Genomic DNA, 22,573 nt, shown 5'->3' on the forward strand with positions numbered 1-22,573 from the left:
AAATCACTCGATTTGGTTGAGTAACGAATATTCTGCCGAAAAACTGCGTACATATAATTAAATAAACGCAATTTGCAATTAATTACGAAAATTAATCACCCCTTTAATTCCTTGCAAATTTGTAAAATTTAACCATGTTCATGCAATTTAGATTATGAAAATAATAAGAGGCTCGTGATACCACTGTTAGGTTATGATACATATGACAAAACATAAATCATGCGGAAAACCTTAATGCCAGGAAACATATTATTTACACATAATCATTTAGCATAGTTCAGATGCACACACTTTGTAGCGTGCCCTCCCTAGCTGCGCTTGAACCGAACAAGAACAAGTCTTTAAGACTCCAAGTGTCGTCCCTCCGTAGATAGTCCACAGCACGTCCGGATCCGCCTTAAGCTTGACCAACTAGAATCGCCCTTAAGGTACTAAGAATTTCGGCTAATAGGCTACAAGTGTTTGGCTGATTTTTGCTCCAAAATCTTACCTTTGAATACTTCAAATCGTCTCTCAAAATATGTGACCCTAGGCCCTTATTTATAGAGTTTATGGAAAGGAATTATAATCCTATTAGAATACCAATTTAGTTTAATTAGAATCCTGTTAGGACTCTTATTAAATAAATCTATCTACTAGGATTAGGATTTAATCGTAGAACAAATTCTAATAGCCTTAGGATTTGTATTGCACACAAACGTACACGAGCACGAGCATGAGCACCACCTGCGCAAGCCTTACGGCTCACGCGAGTCTGCACTCGCTCGCAGCCCAATGTCGCAGCCCACTTGATTGCTCCGCGCGCGCCAAGGCCTTGCTGGGCCTGGCCTTGCGCTGGGCCTGGCAAGGCTTGGCTGTGTGTAATGCGTGTGGCTTTGCTGGGCGATGGCCCAGCTTCGTGTTAGGACTTCGTCTGGCAGGCCTCGTCCGATGCTAATTCGTACGATACGCTTCCGATTAAATTCTCGATTCCGGAATTCATTTCCGATACGAACAATATTTAATATTTCCGATTCCGGAATTAATTTCCGTTTCGAACAAATATTTAATATTTCCGTTTCCGGAATTATTTTCCGATTTCGATCATATTTCCGATTCTGACAATATTTCCGTTTCCGGCAGTATTTCCGATTCTGACAATATTTTCCGATACGTACCATGTTTCCGTTTTCGGCAACATCTACGACTTGGATAATATTTATAGTTCCGATACGATCCATATTACCGTTTCCGGCAATATCATCGTTTCTGGAGTATTCACTTGCTTGCCTTTGACGATCTCAGCTCCCACTGAAACCAAGATCCGTCGATTCCGAATATCCATAGATGGAGTATTTAATGCCATTAAATACTTGATCCGTTTACGTACTATTTGTGTGACCCTACGGGTTCAGTCAAGAGTAAGCTGTGGATTAATATCATTAATTCCACTTGAACTGAAGCGGCCTCTAGCTAGGCATTCAGCTCACTTGATCTCACTGAATTATTAACTTGTTAATTAATACTGAACCGCATTTATTAGACTTATCATTATATGCATACTTGAACCAAGGACATTATTTCCTTCAGTTATCACAACAAGTCAAGTTCCATAAAATCTAACCAAAGAGTAAAAAATCCGTATGTGCAACAAATGACTTGATATTTTATAATGCAACCTTCACGTGGAGCCATTTTGAGTTTGTGGTTAGTTATACTTCAATTTGAGGACATTTTGAACCCTTAGATACTCCCTTCAATTTTGAAATTGAATATTTTGAAGGTGTCGTCACAAAACATTTTAGGTCTGTTTGGAAGACCATATGAATCAGATAAGGCAACGTTTTTGAATTATGATTATAGAACAGGTTTAGGAGCGAAACACTTGTTACGATCGAAAACGGGGTATGAAAATTCATGGAAATTTTTTGTTAATACAATCCTAGAATGACACTAAATTTAGGTAGGGTTGTATGAAAATTTGGAACATTTAAGACTAGAATAATGTGGCCACTTTGAATTTGATTGATTAAGGTAACTTAAACCAATTATATTATTAGCTGTGATGACACTTTTGTAGGTCTTTGAATTTAGCATGGAAAATGGCGAGGCACATAAGAATACATAATCATCACTAATAATAAGTGCAAAAATAAAGTGTAGAAAATAAATTATTAGAACACCTAGAAGGACTAGTTGTAAACTGAATACTCCCTCCGTCCCGGAATACTTGACTTGTTTTCCTTATCGGGCCGTCCCTTAATACTTGACCTGTTTCTAAAAATGGAAATACTCTAACAATATTATATTATTTCTCACTCCACCCCTATTAACCCACCTACCCCCTACTCCATACAAAAAATAATTAAAAATTCAACCCCTACTCTCCCCCAACCCCACCTCTTAACCCACCTCCCACTAACTACATTAAAATAATACCCCACTATCAACTACTACCTCCGTTTCAGAAAATTCTTTACGCTTTGGAAAATGTGTCCAAAGTATAAAAACTTTGATCGTAAATTCTCACCATTATATACATCAAAACGTTACATGTACGATCTTGTTACATTGGTCTCGGGATGTATTTTCAGAATATCAAATTTTTATGATTTTTTGACTTACGAAATTGGATATATTAGTAGTTAAATATTGCATTGGAGTCCGTCCAAATAGTAACTGTAAAGATCTTTTTGAAACGGAGGTAGTACTACCTATTAAATTAAATAAGTCAATTCAAGTCCCTTAAACTCTGTGCCGGTCAAACCGGGTCGAGTATTCCGGGACGGAGGGAGTACGTAGTAATTGGAAGAAAATGATTAAACAAGCAATAAAGCATAGTAAAGCACAAATAATATAAAATAAATAAAGAAAAAGAGGAGATTTGAATATTTTGAGATTTCAGTGAATATAGGGAAATGTTAAAGTCTGTCTCACCCTTGAAATCTTCAAAAACTTTGATTAATCTAGTTTTATGAGAGGTTGTTCACCTTAAAACATCATCGATTTTGAAATTTGAACGTATAAAATTTGAGTCTTATGTTCATAAATAAAAAAATATAATTGAGTTTATGTAACATGTTGGTAAAACTTTTGGAAATGCAAAATTATTATATATATATGTAACACTTTAAAAAAAATTATAATGTAACAGTTAATGTAATACTTTTAACATGAGTAACATTACAAAGTAAGACTTTTAAAATAGGCAACTAGTTAGTGACCCGGGAGATGCCCTAGATTTTTTTTTTTGTTATTTGTTCTTTGTCCGGTTAGTGATAGCTTTCCTTGCAAAAATTTTGTATTTTTTTTATTTAATTTTGTTGCCATATTACATTTTTTCCTTTAAATATACGAGAATCTTCAGAACAGTTCATATGTTCAGATACTTTGTTTTTTTTCAAGTCTTACTTGATTAGTACTCCGTATAAACTTTATTTTTTATAATTCACTTATAAACATAAGAAATTTATTAAAGTATCAATTATTATAATTGAATAACAAAAAATATATTTGCGTATTATTTGAGTAACTAAAAAAGATTAAGTAAAAAAGTTTATAATATGTTGTCACTCAAATACGAAGTATATATATTTGGTATTAAAGTTTTGATATTTATAAGAATGACTTTTGTCCTTTTTCATTACTTTTGGGTCATACATTATATCATTGTAGAGATGGTTATAACTTTACATTATGATTAAGAGGTCATGGGTTCGAACATTGATACTAACATTTTTTTGTGATAATAAAATTGAATAATGCATGTGTGCGCGCGCATGACATGACACATCATCATTTCACTTGCCAAATCACAGTGACACGTGGCAACGTGCCATTTCTTGCCTTAGAGATTTAATAATAGTATAGATGTTACAAAGTAACACTTTTTAAATAGGTAACATTTTATGGTTACACTAAGATGTATTACCTTATTTTTTTTAGGAAGAAAATGAAATTCTTAATGAATTAATTATAATTATATCGGCTTGCAAGCTAATCCCAAAAACCTCAATTATGTACGTCTAAGAATTGTCGCCAAAGATAAAATTTAGAATATGGGTTATGAAATCTTCTGATTGAAACCGCATAGACAATAAGGAAAAATAAATAAATATAATCTGTAAAAACTTTCCTCTTCCCAAATGGAGGCAAAAATTCATCGATCTCTTAGGTCTCATGGTATGGGGTTTCATCAGAAAAAGCTAGCTAGACATCATCTATGGTATTGGGTTTCATCAATTCACGTGCGCTTCCTGTTTCAGATAATTTTTTATTTGTTGTGGGTTTTTAAAAAAAATTTGGATTTTTAATTGTTGATTTTCATGATTTCTATGATTCGGTGATTGATGTTTATGCTTTTAGTTTATTGATTCGGTATTTCAAGTTTGTTTTTTTTTTGTGTGTTTGATGTCGTATTATTGTCTTTGAATTTGTTGGTTTGGAATTACGAACTTGTGAGTCATGAATCTAAAATTTTATGTCATTGGTTTCACTTTGAATTGGGTATCGAAAAGTAGTATAGTTTGCCGGTCTTATTAAAAACTTCATTTACTTGTATAATTCGGGAGGGAGGAGTATAATTTGTGGTTTCACTTGCCTGGTTGCTCACTGTTAGTTTGGTTTTGGGTTGCAGTTATTGCTTGTGATAAAGTTTTTGGTACCTTGTGTTTTGGGAAGGAGTTTAAAGTTTTTGGAACCTTGTTCCTTGCAACTAATATTTCTTGGAACTTACCTGTCGAACTTTTTTATTACTAACAAAGACCCTTTCTATATATGTTATTTTTAATTGATACGGAGTAGTTCCTTTTGTCCCCTTCCCCTTTACTATAATTGATGATTATTCTTGGGTTACAGTTGGGTTCTTATTTGCAACTAATATTTCTTGGAGCTGTTTGATGTATGATGTTCCTTCTCTGTCGTTGTTGTGGTTTTCTTTTCCGTGTTTTTGAGTTCAGTGCAGTGAGGCTTCGGGTCCTGCAGTCCTATTGGTGTTGGATGATTTTTTTTTTTGTGTACCTATTGCACCGATCAGGGAATTTTCTTCTGTGTCTGGAAGATGGTAAAGTCCTATCGTTTTCAGATTGGGTTTTGGTTTTATATTCCATAGTTGACATCGTTTGACTTTGCATTTTTTTGGTTGATATTTCATGTGTGTATAGCTTATCGTGGCAAGCATTTTTTAGTATTACCTGGAGTTTTTTGTGCGTTCAACGAGTTAGTAAGACCAGATCAGATTATAGTTTCTTGTTGTTGTTGAAAATCATTATTGCAATTATTCTAAACCTTCCTTATTGCTATTAAGATACTAAATTCTTAAGGTGGATAATTACTCTTAAGCCCACTAATGCATTCACTACTCTTCTTAGCGCATCAAAACTGAAAATAAACTGAAAATAGGTCTTTGTTTTATAAGTACGCTTTTCTTTTTTGTACTTGTTTCTTTTCTATTATGGGTGTATATTTCCATGGATATTGTCATTCCTTTTACACATGCTAAAATTATATGTCAATTGTATGTTTATCTTTTTATAAAGGAGATAAAATGAGGAGTTGGACCAACTTTTTACAATCTAGTAATGAGTATGAGAATGGTGTGGAGGATTATTTAGACAAAGTGTTTTCTCACAATCAATTGGAGATCAGATTACTTGCCTGTCTAAGGTGTGCTATCACCTCTTTTGGCATCGTAGAGAGGCAATGTTCAATCATTTGATTACAAACGGGATCGAGCCTAGCACTGAAAGATGACATTGTTAAGAAAAAGGTATGCTATTAACATCAAATTTAGAGAGGGATGTTGAAGATATGTGATATTCATTTGAATGTCAAACCCACGGAAAAAAAAAACATATGTGATATAGTGTGTTGAGAACTTTATTAGGCATACTAAGTGTAGGGGTTTTTTTATTGTATTTGCTCTTGTAGTGGTACTTTTCGTATTTCGTATACCTTGTACATTGAATTTTGTATGTAAGTTATAAGAGCTTGATGAATCTTGTTTAAGACTCACCAAAGTCCCTAACTTGTTCAATTTCTCAAGTGTGTGATCAACTAGATTTGACTTGATCTTCTCAATCCAACCCCTAAAAGGGGAGCCAAATTCTAGGTTCACACAAGTGATGTAATTGAATTTTGAACATAGAAAATCAAATTTCAAAATGTAGGAAAGGGGGAAAAATACCCCTACGGCTTTCAAAATTTTGAACCTTGATGGAGTCGCCACCAAACATATTAAGGGTCCCTTTTGGAAGAACCAAAGTTGACTCTTTTGGATAAGGCATTGAATCTTTAAACCGAACGTGTGAGATTCGGGTACAGAAACGTATTGCTTATTTTGGTAGGCTTTAGAAACACATTCAAACACAAGACAAGGATTTTTTTTGAGAAATCCTAATCTTGGCACTAGGTTGGTTGAATCATGAATTTTAGAACATTGAATTTGCTACTTGTACGTGGTCACTTTGCTTTAAAGTTGATTTAAGGAACCCAAGGATGGTTTGTCCAATTTTTTTTTTTTTTTTTGTATTTCGTTGAATTTAGCATGTTGGGTGATTAAAACAATAAACACGTAAAGCATCATCACAAGTAGAAAAAGGAATTATTGAAATGCATACAACACCGTTTAGGTGCAAAACCACATCACCTTGAAAAAGGTGAGTAAAGGGTGCGATATGGAAAGTGTGATATTGAAATTGCAAAATTGAAAGTGCGGTATTCAAAATGCGATATTGAAATTGCGACATTGAAATTGCGGTATTGAAATGACGGTATTGAAATTGTATTATTGTATTTGAAATCCGAACGCCAAGCAACTTCTTAATAATTAGTGTGCTCGACATGGATTTAATTCGTTGAAAATCTTAACTTTAGATCAGTTGCTCATCTTGAAGCATGCCTCATTGATTTTGAATATTGAAATAGAACTTGAACTTTGAACTTGAACTTGAATGTAGGACTTGAATATTGAAATTAGGAGGCTTGGTTCTTAAAGATTGGACCTTTTTCATATTAAAAGGCCTCACCTTTAATATTCTCTATGATTTAAAATTGATTATAGTTTAAAGAGAAGTTGATCTCATTTAAACATCATTGAATATTGAAAGTAGAACTTGTATATTGAACATAGAAAGTTGGATGTTCATATGTTCTAGTTTGGAAAAGGGTTTGCACTTTTCCAAACATCTTTGAACTTGCATAAAGTTAAAGATTTTTGAAGATTTGAATGATGATTGTTGTAAGGAACAGTTTCAAGAATGAAATCCTCAACCTACTAATCATGTTTTTTGAAAACAAAGCATAAAGATTGAAACTTTGAACTTGTAAATGGAGTTTGAAAGATCATTTGAGGGGGGTTTCAAGTATGAAATCCTCTAAAAGATTACTCCTTTTCAGGCATTTCCTAGTTCAAGTGATTATTAACATCACAAGAACATCATAGGATTAGTAAACTTGAAATTTCAAAGTTATTTTTATTAAGGATTCGGTTTTACCTTGTTATGGTTAGGCTAGATTTCCGATTTGTGCTCCTAATGGCTTTAATGTTTTTGAAGAATTGTAGGAAAATTGAAGTTTTTTGAAGATGGAATTTGTATTTGATGTTGAGAGGAAAATTGCGTATTACAACGTTGTAAATAAAATTTTCCTCCTCCATTTGGGTGAAAATGAAGGGTTTAAATAGGGGATTAGCCGGCTAAAAGCCAAACCACGCCAGCGCCATGTGCAAGTCCTGCACCAGGCGCTGCTGGTGTGTCCCAGGTGCCGCCAATGAAGGACGATGACGTCGTCCTTTCTTCATACCCGGGCTTTGTACCTTTGTACGAGCTTTGGAGCGTAGTGATTTTCTTGGGGATTAAGTTAAGGTTTGCGACTAAAAACCCACCTTTTGAGTTCGGGATTCGTATTTGAACTCGGTTTTACTGGACGGGGTCCGGCATGCTAGGTTTTGTGGGTCGGCGCCCAATTTTGGATTGCTTAATGGCATTTTGATTGGAAATGGCCTTGTAAAACCAATGGAGAGGTCCATTGGGTGAGATTGTATTTGGATTTTGAACTTGAATTTTATAAATTGAATTTTGTACCGAGCTCCAAAATGGCAACAAGCTCTGGAATTAGACTTTTAATTTTGGATTTTGGAATACATCTTAGCAATTGGGACTTCCGCACGGAGTTGTTCCAATCACCTAACAAGGGTAATGGTATTCGTCATCATCCCACTAGGGGAGACACGAATTAGATGTCTACAAAAAGCCCCCACTTTGACTGAGCATTCAGTTAAGAAAGCGAAAATCAAATTTTCGAATCGGGACGGAGAATAATCAAGATGTTTTGCAATCAAGACTATTCTTTGTACGTCGGTACCTGCACAAGACAAGTGTTAGAAATAGGATAGAGTCTACCTCCTTACGGCTTGACGACTATGATCTTTGTACATGTATTGGTTTTCCGCCTTTGACTTAGAACGGAGCTTGGCATCGAAATTTTTTTATTTTGTATTTTGAATTTTGGATTTTTGAATACCCGGACTGAATCGGCTAGGTTTTTGTACTTGCTCGAAATGCCGTTTGAGGCGTGAATCACTGAGGAATATACCCACTAGGGAGAAGAGTTTTTTACTGACTCTTGGATTTTAAATTTCTTTGACTTTCCCGGAGCTTGGGTCCGCTTGGAGTAGAAAGCTTAAGTTCGCATATTTTTTGGGCTTTGTATGCTCAAGATATTTGTCTGTTAGTGCTGATGGAACAGATGTATACCCGTGTATTTATCAGAAAGGATCTTGATTCAACATTTGATGCCTGGTGCAGAAAATTGTAGCAACAAAGTACGTATAATCAGCACTGAGGACCGCGCTAAGATTCCGCGTGCACTGACAGCTAGGGCCGGCGCCTGGTGCGCTGCCAGCGCCTAGCGCAGGGGCTGCGTATATATATATATATATATATATATATATATATATATATATATATATATATATATATATATATATATATATATATATATATATATATATATATATATATATATATATATATATATATATATATATATATATATATATATATATATATATATATAACTTCATTTTTCTTGCTTCTTTCTCTCAAAGTTCGAGTGCTTTCTCCCTTTAATATTGCTACTTTTCATTTCCCCTACACTTGTCCATGTATGTATTTCAAGTTTTGCTTTTGAAAATACCTCAGGGTTGCATGTAGGATAATTTGTTGTACTTGAAGTGTTCTTATATTTTTGATGTTGTACTTGTATCTTTGAATTTTGGAATTTTGTGGAAATGCTGGCATGTTGAAATGTAGATAGTAGTAGGCTTCTTGTACTTTGTATGGAAATTGTTTGATAGCCACCTCGAACTTGAACTGTTGGAACTTTGTAGACTGCAAATTTGAACTTTGTACTTGGAGTTTTATACTTAGAATTTGTAGATGATGACCTCATTGGGGCCTTTGAGAGTCTTGTATAGGAATAGGCTTGGATAGCCTAGGCGTCGGGTGTAGAACTTGAATACCTACTTTGGCATGGATAGCTTAGGCGTTGGTGTAGAATTTGAATACCTTCTTTGGCATGGATAGTCTAGGCGTTGGTGTTGAACTCGAATACCTGCTTTGGCATGGCCGGATAGCCTAGGCGTTGGTGTTGAACTCGAATAGTATCTTGAAATAGGAGTCCCTGGCTAAGCTCATATTGCCACTGGGGATGTTTTGTCTTTTTCGAGTTTTGTACGGGCTAGTATGAGATATCCCCTAGATTTGGATGTTGACTTTGTATTTGAATGCTTCTAGTGTGCCTCACCATACTCGGAGGAAGCTAGCGGAGTGCTCGAGCAGTCGAGCAGCTATGGAGGATGCTTTGACAATGAGGCTGCTAAGAAGGAGTCGCTTCCTACAGGCATGACCCCTCGGGGAAGGCCTACTTTTGATTATCGTGGCTGGCGGCGACGGAGTTATATTCCATCTAAGACGTCATTTGTCTCAGCGGCCACGTATTGGCGTGGTATGCCTTGTACTCTACTTTTGATTTTGCAATTTTTAATTGTGCCCAATTGTAATGACCTACCCTGTAATCCCCCGTAAATTTAGAAATACTATTTATATTTTAATGTATAGTTAATTATATTTAAATAAGAATTTACAAATTTTAGAAATATATATATAATTAACATATATTTATTTTATTACATTTTGAATGTTTTTAACGATTTACGAAATCAAAAGTAATTTTAGAATTTTACGTTGAAAATAAATCGAATTACGAAAACCGATTGAATTTAGAAAACGATCCTTATCGATTTTGGATTGAAATCCTAAAACTAAATCCTAATTCTAGCCCACTTGGCAAAGCCCAAACAATAAAACCCAAAACTCAAACCCACCATTTTTCTATTTCGCGTGAAACAAAAGAATTCAGCAAACCCTCCCTTCACTATTCACGTAACAAGGAACAAGGATCCCTCAAAACTTTGCCTCCCTCACTCTTCGACGCTGCCCCTTGCTGCTGCCTAGCCGCCGCCACAGCCACCGACGAGCCTTACCGCCGGTAACTCCCTCCTCCCTTTCGTTCTCCTTTCTATTCTCTCTCTTTGTTGTCATTCTTTCTTGTTAGTTTCTACTCTCCTCCTTTGTTAGGTTATGATACATATGACAATTCATAAATCATGAGGAAAAACCATTTAGCCAGGAATACATATTATTTACACATAATCATATAGCATAATTTAGATGCATACTCTTTGTTGCGTGCCTTCCCTAGCTGCGCCCGAACCGAACAAGAACAAGTCTTTAGGACTCCAAGTTTCGTCCCTCCGTAGATAGTCCACAGCACGTCCGGATCCGCCTTAAGATTGACCAACTAGAATCGCCCTTAAGGTACTAATAATTTCGGCACTTTTAGGCAAGGTATGTGACTGAATTTTTCTCTCAAAAACTCACTTTTAATACTTGAATAATCTATGTAAATATGTGACCCTAGGCACCTATTTATAGAGTTATGGAAAAGGTTTTGGAATCCTATTAGGATACTAATTTATTTAATTATAATCCTACTAGGACTCTAATTAAATAATCATTATCTAATAGTTTTAGGATTTAATCATATTTCGAATCCCGATTGCTTTAGGATTCCCGCACAAGCATTGCACGAGCACCGTACACCCGCGCAAGCCTTGCGGCCCACGCTAGGCGCACAGCGCTCGGCCCACTGCTGTGCTCTCGCGCGCGCGCCCCAGGCCTTGGCTGGGCCTGGCCTTGCGCTGGGCCTGGTCGAGGCTTGGCATGCGATGGTGCGTGTTGGCTCGCTGGGCGATGGCCTGGCTTCGTGCTGGGCCTTCGTCTAGCGGGCCTCGTCCGATGCTAATTCGTACGATACGCTTCCGATTAAATTCCCGATTCCGGAATTCATTTCCGATACGAACAATATTTAATATTTCCGATTCCGGAATCAATTTCCGTTTCGAACAAATATTTAATATTTCCGTTTCCGGAATTATTTTCCGATTCCAATAATATTTCCGATTCTGACAATATTTCCGTTTCCGGCAATATTTCCGATTCCGGCAATATTTCCATTTCCGATAATATTTTCCGATACGTACCATGTTTCCGTTTCCGGCAACATCTACGACTTGGATAATATTTATATTTCCGATACGATCCATATTTCCGTTTCTGGCAATATCATCGTTTCCGGAGTATTCATTTCTTGCCTGTGACGATCTCAGCTCCCACTGAAACCAAGATCCGTCGATTCCGAATATCCATAGATGGAGTATTTAATGCCATTAAATACTTGATCCGTTTACGTACTATTTGTGTGACCCTACGGGTTCAGTCAAGAGTAAGCTGTGGATTAATATCATTAATTCCACTTGAACTGAAGCGGCCTCTAGCTAGGCATTCAGCTCACTTGATCTCACTGAATTATTAACTTGTTAATTAATACTGAACCGCATTTATTAGACTTAACATTGAATGCATATTTGGACCAAGGGCATTATTTCCTTCAGTCTCCCACTTGTCCTTAGGGACAAGTGTGCATTTCCTAATTCCTTTGTCGCTCGATGCTTGCTCTTGAACATAAGGTAAGAGTTGCCATCCTTATTATGTCCAGAGGTGTTTCTCGGTTTCAGAGTTCAACTGATCAAATAAACAGATAATCATAGCCTATGATTCATCCGAGCACGGCCATGCATTTCACAGTTTCTAGCTCTCCGAGTGGCCTTGTACAACTTTTAAGCATCTCATCCCGATTTATGGGAGGACAATCCCAATCTTGCGATCTTGAGATTAGACTTCGTTTGATAGGTGATTACCTGAGCGTTGCCTTTATAGCCTCCTTTTACGGTGCGACGGTTGGTCAATGTCAAAGTAACCAGTTCTCAAACAAGTAATCTCAAATCACTCAGGTATTGAGGATTTAGTGTCTAATAATTTTAATGAAATTTACTTATGACAGATTTTCATCTCTTACAGTAAAGTTTCATAGGTCTTGTCCGATACTAGTCTTCACAAAGTAAGTATTTATGCAAATGATTATGACATTGCCATGTCCACATAGTTCAAGAAACAGAACTACTAGTCATCTTGCATTCTAGTCGTCTAACATTTTCTATGCGTCCAATTTTATAGAAAACTCCGACTAGGGACCATTTTCAACCTTTGACATTCAAGTTCACTTGATAGACATTTCTTAGTCACAGGACTGGTCCTGACAGTCTATCTTGAATATATCGTCAAATTGAAGGGACTCATCATTTAATAAACCACAAATTAAATGGAAAAATGAATTCTCTTCATTCATTTCTTGTGAATGATTAACCAATAATGTTTTTACAAAGATTTAAACTCTAAAACTTTAAAACATTAAACAGAGACATCAAAGCCATTCTCCAATATGCTTGATTCCCATAGCTGCAGTGTGCGAGTTGTGCTTCGCCTGCGGCAGAGGTTTAGTCAATGGATCTGATATGTTGTCATCAGTTCCAATTTTGCTTATCTCGACTTCTTTTCTTTCAACGAACTCTCGTAGAAGGTGAAATCTACGAAGTACATGCTTGACTCTCTGGTGGTGTCTAGGCTCCTTTGCCTCTGCAATAGCTCCGTTATTATCACAATACAGGGCTATTGGTCCTTTAATGGAGGGGACTACACCAAGTTCACCTATGAACTTCCTTAGCCATATAGCTTCCTTTGCTGCTTCATGTGCAGCAATGTACTCCGCTTCAGTTGTAGAATCCGCAATGGTGCTTTGCTTAGCACTTTTCCAGCTTACTGCACCTCCGTTGAGGCAGAAGACAAACCCAGACTGTGATCTGAAATCATCTTTGTCGGTTTGGAAACTTGCGTCCGTATAGCCTTTAACAATTAATTCATCATCTCCACCATAGACCAGGAAGTCATCTTTGTGCCTTTTCAGGTACTTCAGAATATTCTTGGCACCAGTCCAATGCGCCTCTCCTGGGTCTGACTGGTATCTGCTCGTAGCACTGAGTGCGTACGCAACATCCGGGCGTGTACATATCATAGCATACATTATTGAACCAATCAATGATGCATATGGAATCCCATTCATTCGTCTACGCTCATCAAGTGTTTTTGGGCACTGATTCTTGCTTAGAGTCATTCCATGAGACATGGGTAGGTAGCCTCGCTTGGAGTCCGCCATCTTGAACCTATCAAGCACCTTATTGATATAAGTTCTTTGACTAAGTCCAATCATCTTTTTAGATCTATCTCTGTAAATCTTGATGCCCAATATGTACTGTGCTTCTCCTAGATCTTTCATCGAAAAACATTTCCCAAGCCAAATCTTGACAGAGTTCAACATAGAAATGTCATTTCCGATAAGTAATATGTCATCGACATATAATACTAGGAAAGCAATTTTGCTCCCACTGACCTTCTTGTATACACAAGATTCGTCTGCGTTCTTGATGAAACCAAAGTCACTGACTGCTTCATCAAAACGTATATTCCAGCTCCTGGATGCCTGCTTCAATCCGTAGATTGACTTCTTTAGCTTGCATACCTTTTTAGCATTCTTTGGATCCTCAAAACCTTCAGGCTGTGTCATAAACACAGTTTCTGTTAAAACGCCGTTTAAGAAAGCAGTTTTGACATCCATCTGCCATATTTCGTAATCGTAATATGCAGCGATTGCTAACATTATCCGAATAGACTTTAGCATTGCAACTGGTGAAAAGGTTTCATCGTAATCCACACCGTGGACTTGCCTGTAACCTTTTGCAACCAATCTAGCTTTGAAAACTTCAAGTTTCCCATCCTTGTCCTTTTTCAGTTTGAAAACCCATTTGCTTCCAATGGCTTGGTAGCCATCTGGCAAATCGACCAAATCCCATACTTGGTTTTCAGACATGGAGTCTAATTCAGATTGCATGGGTTCTTGCCATTGCTTGGAGCTAGGGCTCGTCATAGCTTGTTTGTAAGTCGCAGGTTCATCACTTTCAAGTAATAGAACGTCATAGCTCTCGTTCGTCAAAATACCTAAGTACCTTTCCGGTTGAGATCTATATCTTTGCGATCTACGCGGGGTAACATTTCTAGATTGACCATGATTCTCACCAGATTCTTCTAAAGATCTCTGAGTTTCATCCTGAATGTCATCTTGAGCATTCTCTAGAGTTTGTTGTTCGACTCGAATTTCTTCGAGGTCTACTTTTCTCCCACTTGTCATTTTGGAAATGTGATCTTTCTCCAAAAAGACACCATCTCGAGCAACAAACACCTTGTTCTCAGATGTATTGTAGAAGTAATACCCCTTTGTTTCCTTTGGATAGCCCACAAGGATACATTTGTCAGATTTTGGATGAAGTTTGTCTGAAATTAATCGTTTGACGTATACTTCACATCCCCAAATCTTAAGAAAAGACACATTTGGAGGCTTTTCAAACCATAATTCGTATGGAGTCTTTTCGACAGCTTTAGACGGAGCTCTATTTATAGTGAGTGCAGCTGTATTTAGTGCATGTCCCCAAAATTCTTATGGAAGTTTGGCCTGACCCATCATTGACCTGACCATGTCTAGCAAGGTTCTGTTCCTCCGTTCCGACACACCGTTCCATTGTGGTGTTCCTGGAGGAGTCAATTCTGATAGAATTCCACATTCTTTCAGATGGTCATCAAATTCATAGCTCAGATATTCACCGCCTCTATCAGACCGCAGTGCCTTAATCTTCTTGCCTAATTGATTCTCTACTTCACTCTGAAATTCCTTGAATTTGTCAAAGGATTCAGACTTATGCTTCATTAGGTAGACATAACCATATCTACTGAAGTCATTAGTGAAAGTGATAAAGTAGCTGAAACCACCTCTAGCATTTGTACTCATTGGTCCACATACATCTGTATGGATTAAACCCAATAGTTCATTTGCTCTTTCTCCAACTTTAGAGAAAGGTTGCTTTGTCATTTTGCCAAGTAAACATGATTCGCATTTACCATAATCCTCTAAGTCAAATGGTTCTAGAATTCCTTCCTTTTGAAGTCTTTCTAAGCGTTTCAAGTTTATATGGCCTAATCGACAATGCCACAGATAGGTGAGATCTGAATCATCCTTTTTGGCCTTTTTTGGTATTTATGTTATATACTTGTTTGTCGTGATCTAATAAATAAAGTCCATTGACTAATCTAGCAGATCCATAAAACATCTCTTTAAAATAAAACGAACAACTATTGTCTTTTATTAAAAAGGAAAATCCCTTAGCATCTAAGCAAGAAACTGAAATGATGTTTTTAGTAAGACTTGGAACATGGAAACATTCTTCCAGTTCCAAAACTAGCCCGGAGGGCAACGACAAATAGTAAGTTCCTACAGCTAATGCAGCAATCCGTGCTCCATTTCCCACTCGTAGGTCGACTTCACCCTTGCTTAACTTTCTACTTCTTCTTAGTCCCTGTGGATTGGAACATAAGTGTGAGCCACAACCTGTATTTAATACCCAAGAAGTTGAATTAGCAAGTATACAGTCTATAACGAAAATACCTGAAGATGGAACGACTGTTCCGTTCTTCTGATCTTCCTTTAGCTTTGGACATTCTCTTTTGTAATGGCCTATTCCATCACAATAAAGACAGCTTGATGTGGACTTGTCCTGCTTTAATTTAGCATTGCCCTTGGACTTTCCACCTTTCTTGAACGGTCTCCTTCTAGCCTTGAGTAAATCTTTGGCTTCACAGTCCAGTATTATTTCAGCCTTTCTGACAAGGTGAACAAATTCTGCAACTGTTTCTTCTCTTGGTTCACTTAGGTATAGTTGCTTGAAGCGACCAAACCCACTGTGTAGTGAATTGAGCAAGATAGAGACTTCCATCCTTTCGCTTATTGGTGTTCCTAGTAGACTTAGGCGATCAAAGTATGAACGCATAAGATCCACATGGAACCTCAGTGGGACGCCTACCCTCTGTTTAGTGCGAAGGAGCTGAACATGTGTTTCTTGGACCTCCATCCTATAACACCTGTTGGGAGAACTAACCTTTAGACCAGACATTGATTCAATCAACTCATGGACGTTCAGGTCCCTGTCCTCCGTGCTTCCACGACAGATATCCCTCAGATTCTTGATGAGCGTAAAAGGTTCATAGGCTACAAACCTTCTAGCCCAATCATCAGGGATATTGTTCAGCATGAGACTCATAACCTTTTTGAGATCCGCATCCCAGGCTTAAAATCTCTCAGGGGTCATGTCTCTGGCATAGTAGCTTGGCATGGGATGTGACAGTACATACTCAAGTCCATTGAGTTTGACTATTTCAACTAGCTTAGCTTCCCATTCAAGAAAATTTGCCAGGTTCAGCTTGACCATAAGCTCAGAACCTATGATGATGTTTTGATTGTTGTTTGCCATATTTAAAACTACAATTGAAAAGAATAAACAAATAAATAACCATTCACAGTTTCTCTTAATAAACTTAAATTCTAGCATACATGCATAATTCAATGTTTATTAAGCATTTTATTCAAGTTATGTGTTCCGGCAGGTGTGAATAAAATGATTCCAAGATCCTAAAATCATTGAAGAACTAAGCACAGTTTGTCGACTTAATCCTAAAACATCTTAGGTAAGCAAAAGCCTTTTGCTAATAGTCTAGAAACTATTCTTGGTTGATAGGTACGTCTAAGAACTTATTAGGTAAACCTATCGATTTTGCCACGACATAAAAGGACTCCTTACTTATATCGTTGAGTTTCACCAAAACTAACATGTACTCACAATTATTTGTGTACCTTGCCCCTTTAGGACCAATAAGTAACACCTCGCTGAGCGAAAACTATTACTAGATTGATGTAAAGGATATCCAAGCAAGTGTATATTTTGGCATGGCACCTTTTAACTCAATTTTTAAGTTTGGAACTTAAGGCTCTTACCATGTTGGTTAGATTTTAAGTGAACTAAAATCCTTAATCATGCAACATAATCAAGCTTTTGATCTCATGCATTTTAAGACATATTTAAAAGCAATAAATAACTTAAAACATGCATAAGATAAATGTGATCTAGTATGGCCCGACTTCATCTTGAAGCTTTAACTTCAAAGTCCGTCTTGAAAATCTCCGTGGGAGGCACCATTTTCTTCAAATAGAATAAGCTATAATTAAAACTAATTACAACTATTTGATGGTACGCAGACCATATTTGAATTGAAAAACGACTTTGGTACTTTAGACCAATTACATTCAAATTAATGGTACGCAGACCATATTTTCTATCCTATTTGGGCCATACTAGTCACTTCATAACCTGCAAAACAGTACATATACAATATATACCATTCACCCATTCATTATCATGAATGGCCCACATAGCTGGTTAGTAAAACACATTATGCATCACGTAAACATTTGCAGCAATTAATCAAGGGCACCAATAATCTACCAATTATTCAGTACTTATTAATTCTAATCAAGTTGTTTTAACCTTAAGGATTTGTAGACCTAATCAAGAGTTTATGACTAAAAGCGCTCCCACTTAAACAAATAAGTTCATATGCTTTACTAATTTTAAACATAAAAATGTATTTCTAGTCTAACCGGAAACATACAAATTTAATTAAAATTTAAAGCTCATATAAATTTATAATTGAATCCAAAAAGTTTAATTTAATTTCCGTCGTATTTAAATTAATTCATGATTTTAATTTTAATAAAATAATTATAATAAATAAAATTTATTATAATTACAATATTCAAAATTAAAATCCAAGAAAATAATTTAAATTATTAATTTTAAAATTAATTAAAATTACGTAAACTGAAAATTTCAAATTAAAATTTCAAAACGATCTAATCGCAACGCAAACACCTCACGCATCACACGCCCATGGGCCACACGCACACAGCCATCGCTGGCCATGTGCGCGCAGCCCATGCGCTGCGTCGCATAGCTGCTGCTTCTACCCTTCGCAAGCCATCGCGCGAGCTGGTGCTCGCTGCGCGCGCGCCAGCGCTCGATGCACGCGAGCATGTGCTCGCTGCGCGCGCGCCAGCGCTCGATGCACGCGAGCCATCGCTCGCTGCGTTCGCTCGCTAGCGCTCGCTACACGCGGGCCAGTGCTCGCTTCGTGCACTCGCCAGTGCATGCTGTGCGCGCTCGCTAGCGCTCGCTTGGTGCGAGCCAGCGCTCGCTGCGCGCGGCATCGACGCTGGGCGCCGCACTCGTGGCACGCGAGCTTGCGCTCGCTGCGCGCGAGGCAGTGCGCGTTGTGGCGCAGCTCGCTTGCTGCCCACACGCGACTGCCGTGCCTTGCCTTCGCCCATGCCCATTCGTCCATTGCTCATAGCCCACGACACAAGGCAGGGCTGCTGCCTTTGTGCTCGTGCACCATGCCCTTGCTCATTGCATTCGTGCCGCATGGGCGACGAGCTCCCTTGCTCGTCGTCACATGCCCGCACTATACAACACCCCTTAAGGGTAACACGTAGCGTCCATTGCTTTGTGCGTGCAAGTTATATGAACGAATCGCATAAAATTTAAAAAAAAAATTATATTTAAAATTAAATGACAAATTAATAAATTAATATTAATTTCATAATTTTAGGGCGAAAAATCGAAAATTCATTATTCAATTGATTTTCGATTAACATGGATTAAAGTCTAGGTCATAAAAATTTAAAATTTAACATAAATTTACAATTTTTATGGTGGTTTTTAATCATAGGTATCTAATTAAATTATAATTAATTATGAAAATCAAATTAATTCTAAATTATTCTAATTTTCAACAAATTAATCATAATTACAAATTAGATTGCATAATTAACAAGGCTAGGCATTCAAACTTGTTAAACATATACAGTAGGTCAATCAAAAATTCAAGATTTATCAACAAGAATCGCAAATATTTAATTTAACATCTTAAATTTACGAAATTTTGCATTCGAAAAACTAAAACCTTCGAAAAGTCATATTTAGGCTTCGAAATTGAGAATTCTGGGTTCGGCGAAAAAGCACTCGATTTGGATGAGTAACGAAGAAACTGCCGAAAAACTGCGTACGTATAATTAAATAAACGCAATTTGCAATTAATTAACAATTACGAAAATTAATCACCCCTTTTAATTCTTGCAAATTTGTAATATTTAACCATGTTCATGCAATTTAGATTATGAAAATAATAAGAGGCTACTGATACCACTGTTAGGTTATGATACATATGACAATTCATAAATCATGCGGAAAAACCATTTAGCCAGGAATACATATTATTTACACATAATCATATAGCATAGTTTAGATGCATACTCTTTGTTGCGTGCCTTCCCTAGCTGCGCCCGAACCGAACAAGAACAAGTCTTTAGGACTCCAAGTGTCGTCCCTCCGTAGATAGTCCACAGCACGTCCGGATCCGCCTTAAGATTGACCAACTAGAATCGCCCTTAAGGTACTAATAATTTCGGCACTTTTAGGCAAGGTATGTGACTGAATTTTTCTCTCAAAAACTCACTTTTAATACTTGAATAATCTATGTAAATATGTGACCCTAGGCACCTATTTATAGAGTTATGGAAAAGGTTTTGGAATCCTATTAGGATACTAATTTATTTAATTATAATCCTACTAGGACTCTAATTAAATAATCATTATCTAATAGTTTTAGGATTTAATCATATTTCGAATCCCGATTGCTTTAGGATTCCCGCACAAGCATTGCACGAGCACCGTACACCCGCGCAAGCCTTGCGGCCCACGCTAGGCGCACAGCGCTCGGCCCACTGCTGTGCTCTCGCGCGCGCGCCCCAGGCCTTGGCTGGGCCTGGCCTTGCGTTGGGCCTGGTCGAGGCTTGGCATGCGATGGTGCGTGTTGGCTCGCTGGGCGATGGCCTGGCTTCGTGCTGGGCCTTCGTCTAGCGGGCCTCGTTCGATGCTAATTCGTACGATACGCTTCCGATTAAATTCCCGATTCCGGAATTCATTTCCGATACGAACAATATTTAATATTTCCGATTCCGGAATCAATTTCCGTTTCGAACAAATATTTAATATTTCCATTTCCGGAATTATTTTCCGATTCCGATAATATTTCCGATTCTGACAATATTTTCGTTTCCGGCAATATTTCCGATTCCGGCAATATTTCCATTTCCGATAATATTTTCCGATACGTACCATGTTTCCGTTTCCGGCAACATCTACGACTTGGATAATATTTATATTTCCGATACGATCCATATTTCCGTTTCCGGCAATATCATCGTTTCCGGAGTATTCATTTCTTGCCTGTGACGATCTCAGCTCCCACTGAAACCAAGATCCGTCGATTCCGAATATCCATAGATGGAGTATTTAATGCCATTAAATACTTGATCCGTTTACGTACTATTTGTGTGACCCTACGGGTTCAGTCAAAAGTAAGCTGTGGATTAATATCATTAATTCCACTTGAACTGAAGCGGCCTCTAGCTAGGCATTCAGCTCACTTGATCTCACTGAATTATTAACTTGTTAATTAATACTGAACCGCATTTATTAGACTTAACATTGAATGCATACTTGGACCAAGGGCATTATTTCCTTCATCCTTATTGGTTTTTGTTTGCGCGAAGCACCACCAGCCACGCAACCGCGGACCACCCTGACTGTCATGCTGCAGCCCCCTCGCCGGTAACTTCCCTCCTTTCTCTCTCTCTTTTTCTTTTTCTGTTGTTTTCGTTCCTCCCTTCGTTTTTCCCCCTCCTTAATCGTATTTCTTTTCGTCATCTTTGCGCGAGCCTCCTCACCCGTCGCGCCACCAGACACGCTGCACCACCATCGCGCCACCAGCCACCTGCCCTGCTGCCGTCGTCCTTGATTGTCGGCCAGCCTCTCATTCTCTCCCCTTATTTGGTTAAACCCTTACACCCTAGGCTAATTGAATGTCTTAATTATATTTTTAAGTTTAAATTATGATTCTTGAATTTGAATTATAAGTTTCATGATTTAATTTGCAAATTTCAGATTTTTATATTTGCGTAATTGAATTATTAATTTTCAGATTTATATATTATGTTTAAATAGTAAATTTAATTTTCCGATTATATAAAGGCATTGAAATAATGATTTTAATTATTGAAAGCTTGACTTTTAAGTCTTTAATGGTTTGAAATCATGATAGGATGATTAGGGATTATTAAATTTATGGTTTCAATGTTCTAAGCATGTTAATTTGGTCTTGGCAAAGTTTTTAAACGAGTTATAATGCTGGAAATTAAAGTATGATATTTGCGAAGAGTTTTCAACGAATTTCAATCACTAATTCAATAACTATGATGCTAGGAAATCAGATATTCAAGTTTTGATATTAGGGAAAGTTCTAAATATGTTTAGGATGCATTTAGAATGCTTTATTGTGGTTGCGAATGATTAGAAATTGATTGGGATTATTTTTTGGTTGTTTTAGGCGGAGAATTCTCTTTAGGCGACTTTTGAAAGTGTTAAAGTGACATATCAGTTTGTTTATACAAGGTACGTACATACCTGTGTGCTTGGAGATGTGTGTTATTATTGAAACTATGTTGAATTTGTCGATGAACTTGATTATGTTGAAATTTACATGTTTAATATTGTTGGACGAACATGTTGAACATATATTTCGTTATGAGAATTATAACATGTTAGTATGGATGATTGATGCAAACATGTTGGTTGGGAACACTCGATTATTTTATATATATTGGTTTAGATCGATTGATCGTTGTTCCCTTTTAGCTTTTCACTAGTTTATGAGGGTCGAGGACCTTGTTTAGTAAGTTGAAACCTTATACCCATATACAGGGGTTGGTCATTGTTAAAGGAAAGGTTGAATTAATTGGAATGAGTCTTGATTGATACCTTTGTGATCACTTACTTAATTCCAAGATAAAAACAGTTGTGAATAATTGTTGATTGTATGACTTATGTGATTATTGAGTCATAACAGAGTTTTAATCTGTAAACCATGTAAAGTGAAACTGAGTAGCAATAGCTTTATACTGTGCACGTCTGAAGTGACGGACAATCAGGAGTTGGGGTCATAGGTCGCCTATGGTTTTTTCTGGGGCCGGAATGACCACCGGTTCTATTTCAGTCAAAAGTTCCTCGATATCGCAGGTCATT

Source organism: Spinacia oleracea, chromosome 3 (assembly GCF_020520425.1).
Source record: "Spinacia oleracea cultivar Varoflay chromosome 3, BTI_SOV_V1, whole genome shotgun sequence".
Taxonomy (NCBI): domain Eukaryota; kingdom Viridiplantae; phylum Streptophyta; class Magnoliopsida; order Caryophyllales; family Amaranthaceae; genus Spinacia; species Spinacia oleracea.